At 39.0% G+C, this 12727-nt stretch overlaps 1 protein-coding gene across 4 annotated transcripts in view; it reads right to left on the reverse strand.

Annotated features, from left to right (window-relative positions):
- ENTREP2 (endosomal transmembrane epsin interactor 2) overlaps nt 1–12727 on the reverse strand; it is a 446252-nt gene that overhangs the window by 155019 nt on the left and 278506 nt on the right. The gene's annotated exons all lie outside the window — the stretch shown is intronic.

Genomic DNA, 12727 nt, shown 5'->3' on the forward strand with positions numbered 1-12727 from the left:
AGCCTTGAACAGAAAGAATGACACTCCAGGCAATAAACAAATTTGATCTTAACTGGACAAAAGGAGACACAAATAAGGCTTGGGGAAGAAAGAAACAGAAAGGGTAAGACAACACACCTTTTGACATCAGGGAAAAATGGCAACCTTATAAATACACATCAGTGCTGTGGTTGAGAAAGTGATTTAAGGAAGAGATAAAACCCCACACATAAGTGAAAATCACATCCATCTGTGAAGGAAGAAAGAGCAGAGGGTAACCTGCTGCCTACCTGCTGTGTCTGACCCAGCTGACTTGGCTGCAATGTTGTTTCCAGCAACCAGGAAGCCACCGTGTGGCAAGCACAGCTGTAAATGCATGAGAGGCAGAGGAGCTTGGTTTTCTGAAAGATTGCAGCCTCTTGAAGCTGGCAACAACCCATAATCTGGCTGGACAAACCAAGGCATCTTTCTTGAAAAGGATGACATTTTTTTAAATTCAGATTTTATTAATCCCATAATTTTGAGAGAGGTGGTGTGGGAAAAGAAAATGTTAGCTAATTAACCACTTCCTATGATCCAATCAGTCATTAAAAATGTGCTTACGAAATTTTCTTGAACTGCACAATTGATTATAATTATCCAAGTGGTTCATACTACTCATGCATGTTTTCTTTTCCTTTCACATTTATGTCTAAGCAAATCACCTAATTCAGTGTGGTTATTACTCTACACACTTAAAAACTGTATATTGGGAAATTTCACACAGTAATTAATGTGGCTATATCTGTTATGTTTAATCCTTTGTGCCCAGGTGTGATTATTAGGTGCAGATTACAGAAATTCAGCCCAACTCAATTGCCACTTAATATTAACATCCATTCACATGTTCATTTGATTAATCTTACTCAAGGGTGATATTTTCTAAATATATAAATAAGCTATACAACCAACATAACAAGTGACTGGTTTATGAGTGGACTTGTGACCCCTGAGACTCTATGCTATATACTTGGTCTCCAGTTTTCTTGGAAAGAGAAGACAGGAAGTTATAACCTCAGGCTCTGGAGGTTTTGGGGAGTTCCAATCTATCCTTACCACCTGGACTCATGCAGCACCCTTAAGTCTAGCCTTGTTTCCTACCTGTAACTGTTCCTAATATGACAACGACCAGGAGACAGCTATGCTCTGAGAGCCCCAGGCCAGCCAGCCAGCAAATGTTCTCCTGCATCCTGTGGCTACTGATGATGCCTAGGGTAGGAGTGTGTCCCGAGGCTGACCCACTATTGTTCCCCATGGCCTTTGATAAAAGTGCACACTTAGCACAGAGAGCCAGAAATCAGTAAGACTTTATAGACCAAAGGTCAGGTAATATGGAGAAAAGCTGAATCTGTGGAAGAGCTCAGAGTGAGAAGCAGCCATCCTAACCCAGAGTAGGATAACCCAGGGGACTTCTGAGCAGCAGAGAGGGACCCAGTATGGCTGAGGTGTTACCCAGCTGTCTCCATTGAAGGAGAAGTTGCAAGGTAGGCCTGGAGACAATCTAGCTCTATTTGATTCTGAAAATGGACACTATCCCTATCCCCACACCTCCTCCGGCCATATCTAAAGTGAGACAGTGGAGTTTGCCAGCCCAACTGCCCCTTCCCCACAGAGGGAAAAGCAGTCTCACCCTTCTTCATCTCTAAGGGATCCTGTCACAGACACCAGCTGAGCCCAAACCAACATTGGGGAAACTCCCAGCAACATGATCAGGCAAAGCAAACTCACATGCATATCTCAGAAGCACAGTGGTTTGAAGGAAAAAGACAGCCTAATTCCAGAACAGATGGCTACTATGGAGCAGAACTAATAGAAGAAACAGAAATAGACTATCAAATAAAAATATAATGAGAACATATAATGAACTATTATTAGAGTACAATAAAATGCTTCTAGAACAAAATAATTCTTGGTTTTTAAATTTAAAATTCTAGTAGAAGTACTATAAGAGAATGGTCCCTGCTAAAAACGAAATCACAATTTTAGAAGGTTCAAGTGAGAGATGTGTTACACAATACAGGACAAGAGTTATTGGAATAAAAATCACAAGTGAAATATCAAGATATGAAGGGCAGAGCAGGAGACATAATAAATCACAGACATTTAGGGGAACAACCTAAGACAGAATATGCAAACTATATCAAGGGAAAATCAACTCAAGTCTTCTTATTTGAAAGGGCTCTGGAAAAAGAATTTAGACCCATCCTACTAAAATTTCTGAATTTCAAGAATAGAAAAATCATATAAGCTTCCAGACAAGAGTTAAATTGCTTCTAGAAACAATCTAATATCACATTTCTCAGTTTTAATTAAAAAATTCTCTACCCATGCAAACTATTATGTGAGTATAAAGGAGTAGATTATGCGATTTGCTGAGTGGGAAGCAGGTGTCCCAGGTGTCCTCTTTGAGAATACTCCAAAATACTCTCACCAAAGTATCATGGGATGGGAACCATGGGATGTGAAAACAGAGTTTAGTAAGCAGAACAAATCTTGTAATATTTATTTTAAAATCTTAATGGACAATGATAATGTGAATGTAAATTGTTCTACAGTTGATCATAATTTCTGAAGTAGAAGAATAAGATTTTGGTAAGATCCTGGACCCAAACAATCTCAGCATACCCCAGGAACAAGGAGAAGAGGTGGGGGATGTAAAGAAAAATAATTCTAAGGGTCTCTTCCAGAAGTGAAGAGGACACTGAAGCTATTTCAGTGGGAGGGTGTGCTGCTTATTAAGCTCTGATCTTTCTGTTCCAAGTCCTCTGCTCACTTATGCTGGGGTTGGGTGTCTGTAAACCATAGATGGCCTCCTGTTGGTTTCTGATGGTAGGCCTTGCTTCTCGTTTTCTTGCTCTTCCAGTCAGTAAGGTCCTAGAAATACCCCTGTCCTGGCAGCAGCAACTGGTTTCAACCTCCACTCCCAGAACCAGCCTCATTGTGCTGTCACACAGGTGGCAAATTACATCCCTATATATATTAGAAGGATAAGGGAATATTAATTACAATGTTCACATATTTGAAATAGATGAAATGGACAAATTCCTAGAAAAATATAAACAAAACTTATATAAGAAAAATACACAAAGTTTTAATAGTCCTAGGAACTACTGTTTCTGTAATTCTAAATCTTTCCTCAAAAAACCCCCAAAAAACTCAATCCAGAAGACTTCACTAGTGAAATCTACCAAGCACTTAAATGAGAGATAACACCAGCCTTAAATAAATGCTTCCAGAAAAGAAAAAGAGGAACTATTCCCATTGTGTTTTATAAAGAAATCATAACCTTAGTATAGAAATCTGACATTTTGAAAAATGAAGATAAAAGGCCAATATCCCTCACAAATATATAATCAAAAGCCCTGAACAAAACAGAGAACATCAAGAGATTCAGCATTGAGAAAGCTGAGTTCAATCTAGGAAGGCAAATTGGCTGAGCATTCAAAAGTCAATCAAGGTGATTCACCACATTAACAGAATAAAGAAGATCTTTCATATGGTCATCTCAAAAAAGTCAAGGGAGAAAATTCAATATCCATCTTAAAAAATATTAACGAAACAAGAAACTCAAATCTTGAAATAGAAGGGGAAGTTAACTGATCACTACAATCCGCATTAAACATCATTCTTTATTATGAAATACTGAAAATGTTCCTCTGAGATAAATAAAAGTTACAAAGATTGGGAAAAAAACAAAGTTGTCTTTTCTTTTTCAAATGACATGATTCTAGATGTAGAAAATTCAAAAAACTATACAGATAAGCCATTAGAATTAGTAAATTATCAAAGTAGGTGAAGACAATGTCATTAGGCACAAATCCGTTTCATTTCCACTTTTCAATGACAAAGAAAATGCAATTAAAATATATGCCATATGTGACACATTTTCCCAAAGATGGATCCTACATGCCCTTTTGTACTATAATGTGGGTGGCTGCTTTTCCCATCAAGAGGCAGATAATTTTTCCACCCCCTCACACATGGACTAACTTTGTGGCTTGCTTTGAACAATAAAGTGTGGTAGAAGTTACATGATGTGAATTTTGGAGCATATGCCTGAACACACCTGCATCGGCTGCTTTTGTCCTATTGGGATATTCCCTTTTATAGTGCTCTCTTTACTGTGGACAGATGCCCTACCTAGACTAATGAATGATGACGAGAGGCCCAACTTCAGCAGCATCAAAGTTCTGAATATTCAAGTGGGGCCATTGGGACTGCCAAGCATAATCTGAGTACCATCACAGGAGGGACTTCAGGCAAGACCAGCACAGTACCCACAGAATCATCGTTCAGGGATAATAAACTGTAGAGATCTAAGCCATGACATTTTGAGGTGGCTTGTGGCACAGCAATCGATAACTGATCACTATGCACAACACTGCCAAAAAAATTAAAGATAGGTAAGTAGATACAGGACTTATAGCTAATGAAAAACATGTAATGCCTCTACTCAGATATTTATAAAAATATTGAAAGAAACTAAAGATGATCCAAATAAATACTCATAGGATGGAAAATATACTGTGGTAAAGATGTCAACTGTCTCCATAATGATTTACAGATCCACTATAATCCCATCAAAAATTCTAGCAGGGTTTCTTTGTAGAATTTGACAAGCTGACTACAAAATTTATACAAGAATGCAAAGGGCCATGAATAGCCAAACAATCTTAAAGAACAAAGTGTCTACTTTATTGCATACCAAGATTTACTTAAAAGTTATGGTTATTTAAGACAATATATAATATAGACAAAAAGACCAAAATATCAAATAGAGAATCCAGGAAGTGACCCATGGATAGAACAGTTCCACATCACATGGATGATATTTGCACAGCAATGAGGAAAGGACTGTCTTTTGAGTGGATCTAGGTCAACTAGATATTCATGTCGAAAAATGAAACTATAGGGATGCCTGGGTGGCTCAGTGGTAGAGCATCTGCCTTTAGCTCAGTGTGATCTCAGAGTCCTGGGATGGAGTCATGCATCAGGTTCCTTGCTGGGAGCCTGCTTCTCCTTCTGCCTATGTCTCTGCGCCTCTCTCTCTCTCTCTCTCAGTCTCTCATGAATAAATAAAATCTTTTAAAAAAATGAAACTATATTATAAAAAAATTAAATGCAATTATAGTTCTGGATGCAAAAAGGGAAATAATACTATTTTTAAAGATGTTTAAAGATAACACAGGAAAAAATCCTTATGACCTTGAGATAGGAAAACCTTATTTTAATCAAGACACCAAAAAGATGGTTTTGAGATAAAAAGCCTCTGAATGCAAGAATATATATATTCTTGCATTCAGCGCAGGACAGGATATATATATATATCTGTGATTGTGTGTGTGTATATATATATCCATCTGACAAATACAAATAACTTGACAAAGGGCTTCTTTCTAGAATATATAAAGAACTCTTTAAAACAAATAAGTACTTACAACACAATGGAAAATGGGCAAGAGCTTTTATAGGTACTTCACAAACAAGGGTACCTAAATGTCTAATAAACATATGAAAAGGTGTTCAGCCTCATTAGTAATTAAGGATATGCATAAAAATAAAAGCTACAAATAAAATAAAACAAAACTATAGTAAGATACCATGATTCACCCACCATATGCCTCAAAGGAAAATCTCTGGCAACACCAGGTACCGGTGATAATGGAGAAAAACGGAACCCTCATACTCTGCTAGAAATAATGTAAACTGGAACAATCACTGTGGAGAAATATGTGGCATTATCTACTGAAGCTAAACCCACACACCCCAGAATTTCAGTTCTAGGTAGTGCACAAAAAAGATATTTAAGTGAACATTCATAGCAGCATTATTTGCCAATAGTTACCAAATTGAAGTAATCAAACTGACTATCCACAATAAAACATGTAAATATAAAATGTGGGACATACAGTAGAACACAATACAGCAATGAGAATTAAGGAACCCCATCTAAATGCACCAACATGAATGAATCTCATTCCTCATTCATTGCTTTTGTGGATTCTGCCCTGACCTCCTGGAATACAGGTATCAGAGGGACCCTTTTCAAAGCCCTTCCTCTGCTCACTATTACAGAGCTCCCTTACTTAGGGTAAAAGACAAAGTCCTTTAAATCATCCACTAGTCTCCACACAAGGTAGCCCCTGTTGGACCTCTAATTTCAATGCCTTTTACTCCTCACACAGTCCCTTCCAGCATACCTCTCCTTGTCTCTTGAGTGTGTCCAGCATACTTCCACCTGAGGGCCTCTGTACTAGCTAGTCCCTTTCCGGGGAAGTTCTCCAACCCAGCCCTCTCCCAGGCCATGATCACATAGCTCACTCTCACCTCCTCCAGGTCTCCAGCAACAGGAGAGTATCTCTCATCACTCTATTAAAATAGCCTCATACCTTATATTCCTTATGCGCTTCCTGTTTTCCACTTATCTGCATGTTACATATGATTTACTACCTGTTTTTCCATCTCCTTGAACTAGAATAAAGCTTCATGAGAATGGAAATTTTGTTTATTTTTTTCGTGGCTATATCCCCAGCATCCGGAACATCTCCTGGCATACAGAAGGTGCTCAATAAAATCCTGTTGAAGAGCAACGACATAAAAGGTGCTAAAATGTTGACTGAAGCTCTCTATGCTCAAGAGGAACTTGTCTACCAGTGGGCCTCACTGATGAGTTCCCCTATCTCCCCAGAACTGTGATTTTTTTTTTCTCCCCTTGGACAATGGATTTCTACAGAAAGGAATCTTCATGCTTCAGCCTAAGGATGGTTGGGACTAGCAGTCAGTGCTCTGGGAGTTACAAAGAGGGAGGCTGAGATGGCAGATGGAGGCATGGCCTCACTATTCCCCCCCAGAACCTCATTTAATCTTATGTGTCCCCAGAACATCCATGTGTGCCATAGGGGGTCCAGTCTCCCTCACAGATGGGATGGGTCATGGGGCTAAGTCTGGAGCAGCAGGATTGTGTCACCTCTAGTCCGAGGCACTTAGCAGTGAGGGGGACACCCCTTTCTTCTCCCTAGGCAGCTATGTGGGGACCACAGATAAGATGGTAGAGCCACAAACAGAAGTGGTCTCAATACCTCCCATGGCCCCAAAGAGTTGCCTAGCCAATATAAGACATTTTGTGAGCAAGAAACAAACCTTTGCTATGTTGAGCCATTGAAATTTCAAAGTCTTTTTGTTTGTTACTGAAGCATAGACTAGCTCATCCTGACTTTCCCATAAGGCATCACACTTCTGCCTTAGTTGTACCTGTCATCTCTCCAACTCCCCTTAATCCTAATGTCTCTTTGACTCAACCCTTGTCTACTCTTGGAGAAGGACAATTTCAAAGCTGTACAGTCTCAGCTTGGGACTCAGGGGAGGGGACAGGTTTAACTGCTTACCATACAGATTAAACCAAACCTCTAGTTTTTGCCCCATCCATATCCTTGCCTTCAGAAATCTCCAATGCCTCCAATTCCTGAAACTTTTCAGGGCCATTAGGCACAAATGAACCTGTTTCCTCCTGGCTCTACCCTGCACCCCCAGCACTCAGCAGAATGGAGAAAAGCAGACACCTAAGCTGCTCACCATGCAACTATGTTTTTCATCCTTGCAAAACTCTGCTGGCATTTCCCATCTGTTCATTTACTCTTTATGAGTTTTTAAAATTATTTTTAAAAATATTTTTAAAATTTATTTTAGAGAGGGAGCAAGCAAAAGACAGAGCATGGGGAGGGTAGAAGGATAGGGAGAAATAGGCTCCCCACTAAGCAGGGAACCCAATGCAGTGTTGGATCCCAGACCCTGGGATCATGACCCATGCCAAAGACAGGTGCTTAACTGACTGAGCCACCCAGATGCCCCAATTCCTTTATTTCCATTTTATTGGTATTTCAGGAGAAATGCTGATAAACAGTATTTATTGAATCTTTACTTTGTTTATTACAGTTATTATTAATAATAACAAAACATTTAGGTTCACATAGTTTTTTCTTCTAAGAAGTTCGAAGTTCATTTTAAATGTCAGCTAAAACAAAAGGAAATGTGACTATTATTTTTTGAAAACTAGATAGAGTACAGCCCTGTGAAGTCTTAGAAACTGTCCATGACTTATATGACTTTTAACATGGTTATGTCACAAAACACAAAAAGGTATAATAACATAATGGAGAGAAATATTTTGGGATTGGAAAATGCAGAGGTTCACCATTGTATAGTTGGACATCTTGTTTTAAAAAGTAACAGAGTGGGGGAGGATAATGCTTCTTTTATTTCTCAATTCTTCTCCATTCTTATGTATTCTCTAGAATGCATGATTATTAAAAAAAAATGCCAGATGCAGGTCAAATACATTTGCCACAGGAAACAAGATAAAAAGCAAAGTTTTCTGCTTCTCAATACTACTTAGTATTAAAACACAATGAGGGATCCCTGGGTGGCGCAGCAGTTTGGCGCTTGCCCTTGGCCCAGGGCGCGATCCTGGAAACCCGGGATCGAATCCCACATCGGGCTCCCGGTGCATGGAGCCTGCTTCTCCCTCTGCCTGTGTCTCTGCCTCTCTCTCTCTGTGTGACTATCATAAATAAATAATTTAAAAAAAAGTTTAAAACACAATGATAATGCTTTCTCTACTGCAGTGATGCACACAGATTCTGTCTGAGAGGCCATGTATCAATGATGCTGTCACAAAAACACACCAGCAGGCTGGATCTATATGATTCACAGCACAACAACCATTGCTTATCATGAGGCCTTTTCTCAATTAAGATCCTTATGAGAGGCAAACATTAATGAAGAGGATAGAAAACAGAGGTGAACCTATGTATTAAGTAGACAGATCTTTGGTTTGTAAGTGACAGAAACCCATCTCTCTGTCCTTGGATTTACACTCTCCCTGGAGCATGGCTTTCAACACACATTGAGAAGCACGAAAGTGGGCAGTGCTGAGCAGCATCTTTCAAACTTTGCCACTGGAGACAGATTAAGTCCAGATACTCTGAGGAGTGGGATTCTCCAGCCTATCAGGAACTAATCGCCACATCCAAATCAATACCTCATGCTGTCCTGACAGAGTGCTCTTGCAGTAAGCGCAGGACAGGAAATTGATACTGGGTGGGTGATCTCACCATTCCCTACAGCCTAACCTCCACTCCCTGTCCTCTTTCATATGGTCACCAGGGAGGCCTGGAGGCAGCAGTGGATACCTCCTAGCCACAGCATCCCCTCGTGGGAGAAACAAAAGCTGATGGTGAGGTCCACCGTGTAAGAGGAAGGGCCAGCGCCAGAAATAATCTGAGCTTAAAAATATAAGATACATATATCCAAAGGAAACAAAGTCACTATCTTGGTAAGATACATGTACTCTCATATTCGCTGGAGTATTATTCTAAATAGCCAAGATATGTGAACAACCCAAGTGTCCACTGAGGAATGAATGGATAAAGAAATTGCATATGTATCTAGGAAGGTGTCTATGTATGTATATATAATATACATATGCAGATATAATGGAGTAATATTGAGGCATAGAAAAGAAGGAAACTCAAGGGGGGCCTTGGTGACTCAGTCGGTTAAGTGTTTGCCTTGGGCTCAGGTCATAATCACAGGGTCCTGGGATCAAGCCCCTGGTTGGGCTCCCTGCTCAGCGGGGAGCCTGCTTTTCCCTCTCCCTCTGCCCCTCCTCCCTCTGGTGCACTCATTCTCTCTCTCTCTTCTCTCAAATAAATAAATAAAAACCTTAAAAAAAAGGGAACTCTGCCATTTGGAACAACATGGATAGACTTTCAGGGCATTATGCTAAGTAAAATAAATCAGAAAAAAAATTCACTTATATGTGGAATCTAAAAAACTCCAAATTCTACACACAGAAAACATATTGATGGTTATCAGAGGCAGGAATGAGGTGAGCAAGATGGGTAAAGATGGTCAAAAGACACCAACTTCCAATGTTGAGAGAAGTCAGTCCTGGGGATTTAATGTACAGCATGGTGACTCTAGTTAATAATACCATGACATATATTTGAAAGATGCTAAGAAAGTAAGTCTTAAAAGTTCTCATCATAAGAAAAAAAAAACTTTTTAACTGTGTGAGGTGATGGATGTTAAGTAAACTTGTGGTGATCATCTCACAATGTATACATACATCAAATTATTACGTTGTACACCTAAAACTAACACAATGTTATATGTCAATTATATCAATAAAACTGGGGGAATGTTTTCAAATTAAGAACTACACTCTTTAAGAAGATTTTCATGGTGCAATATGTACTCAAGTCAAGAGGTTCTGAATATAAGAAAATATCATGAGGGACGCCTGGGTGGGTCAGTGGTTGAGCATCTGCCTTCAGCCCAGGGCGTGATCCCGGAGTCCTAGGATGGAGTCCCACATCGGGCTTCCTGTATGGAGCCTGCTTCTCCTTCTGCCTATGTCTCTGCCTCTCTCTCTCTCTCTCTCATGAATAAATAAATAAAATCTTAAAAAGAAAAGAAAAGAAAAGAAAATATCATGAGAAGGGGCACATGAGTGACTCAGTGGTTGAGTCTGCCTTTGGTTCAGGTCATGATCCCGGGGACTTGGGATCAAGTCTGCATTGAGCTCCCTGCAGGGAGTCTGCTTTTCCCTCTGCCTATGTCTCTTCCTCTCTTTGTCTCTCTCATGAATAAATAAATAAAATCTTAAAAAAAAAGAAAATATGAGAAGAATCTCTATCTATCTATCTAAAGGATACACTGTTTATCATACAGTAACAAATAAGCCAACGAATAAGTCTAAAGCTGGAGCTCATTCTGGGTTTTTTGCAACAGAAATCTGTTTTTATTAAAATTATACTTCAAAATTTGTTGCCGTAATGTATGTAATTATACTTGGTCAGAAAACAAAACAAAAGACAAATACTATTATTTGTTCCAGGTTGTACATAATCATTCTTCTACATGATACCATAATTCATATTGTCCAGTTTCCTTGACTTGATCACCATGCTAAGAAATCATTACTTTCTTAAAAGGAATTTAATATTCAAAACATAAAATTTATCTCCTCTCTGTGTTCTGTCCAGGAATCCCAGCCTCTGCCCTGCCCATTCTCACTTTGTACTCTTATGGTTAGTTAGTTACAATTGTTTTTTTTTTTCTTAAATGTAGTTCATTTTCTTTTTAAAAATTAATTATAGGGGCACCTGGGTGGCTCACTTGGTTAAGCATCTGCCTTTAGCTCAGGTCATGATCCTGGGTTCCTGGGATCGAGTCCTGCATTGGGCTCCCTGCTCAGTGGGGAGTCTGCTTCTCCCTCTGCCCTTCCCTATTCATGCTCTGTCTCTCTCTCTCAAACAAATAAATAAAATATTTTTAAAAATTAATTCTAATTTTATTAATTCAACCCTCTTTTTAAAGCTATGTCCATTTAGACATATTTTCTTAATTTAAGAATGCCCAAGATTCACCTAAAAAAACTCTCTGAGGCTCTAGAGTAAATATAAAAATCTGCTTTGGGTGTACATTAAGCATTTCCATGCACTTGGATTCACTGACTAGAAACCAAAACCAAAAACCATAACTTGTTCAGAACATATAATACAAATCTAAAAATGGAAATAACTACACACAACTATAAACCGAATGAGGAGCAATAATACTAAAACATTTTAACATTAAAAAAATGGACCCTTTCTGTCTCCTTTTCAGTGTCTTCCCCAGAGACTGAGAAGAGTCAGGTGCGAAGAGCCCATATCCCAAAAGGTGGGCAAGAGGGTGCAGCTTCTAGGAAGAGGGCTGGGTGGGTTCAGGAGTCTCTCAGAGCTTTAGTGTGGAATGCGGGCAAGATGGGTCTAAGTAGAATCGAGTCCTCCCTCTGTCCCTCCAAGCCAGGTCAGACAGGTGTTTTCCTCCCCAGGCTAACCCAGAATTGGATCAGCTAGGGTGACTGGGATCAGCCTCCGCTGGGAAAACAAATCCAGGATCCTCAGCAGACAGTTAAGCACCGTAAGAAGCAACTCCTAATGTGATGCCAGACTTTCATAATTATGGAATTTGGAAATAAATGCTGTGTAATTGACCTGGAAGATAAATGATATGTAAACAAATAAAAATAGGAAACATTCCAAGCAGAGTGTTTCAATTGACAAGACTTACAAGTTGCTCAAAAATTCCCAAAACCTTTCTTCTTTCTTATAGGAAATACCCAATTTGTACCAACTCCCTCTTCCCATTTTCTGTGAAAGACATTAATATGGTTGGCAGGAAAAAAATGGGAGTAATTATTTTTGGCAAGCAGGATAAGGTTATAAATATGCCCATTCTGAAGCTATTGTAAGAGCTCTTCATTAATTTTTCATTCATTTGAAAATCTAATATAAAGTAGTCTGGCTGCTGATGGACTTAAACTTTATCAAGTTCCAGTAGAATTAATTCCTATTTGCCTTGAGTGCAAGTGAGCTGCACAGGCCCATTAAAACACTAACCTCTGCACTTCTCTAAGCCAGCATCACCATATTTAAAATAGTTGGTAAATGGGGACTTTATATTTCACATTCTAAGATGAAAAGAGAGATGAAAAGCTCATCATGATAAATGAAATATTTGTGTGTGTCTTGCTAATCAAATATATTCTTAAAATGGCTTTTCTCAATTTTCCAAAAAAAAAGATTTTTGTTTTTTCATTCTCCTCTTGGGATTTTACTGGATAAGAAGCCTCCAGCAAATGCTATATTATATCAGATATTTG

The sequence above is a fragment of the Canis aureus genome, chromosome 2 (assembly GCF_053574225.1).
Source record: "Canis aureus isolate CA01 chromosome 2, VMU_Caureus_v.1.0, whole genome shotgun sequence".
Classification (NCBI taxonomy): Eukaryota; Metazoa; Chordata; class Mammalia; order Carnivora; family Canidae; genus Canis; species Canis aureus.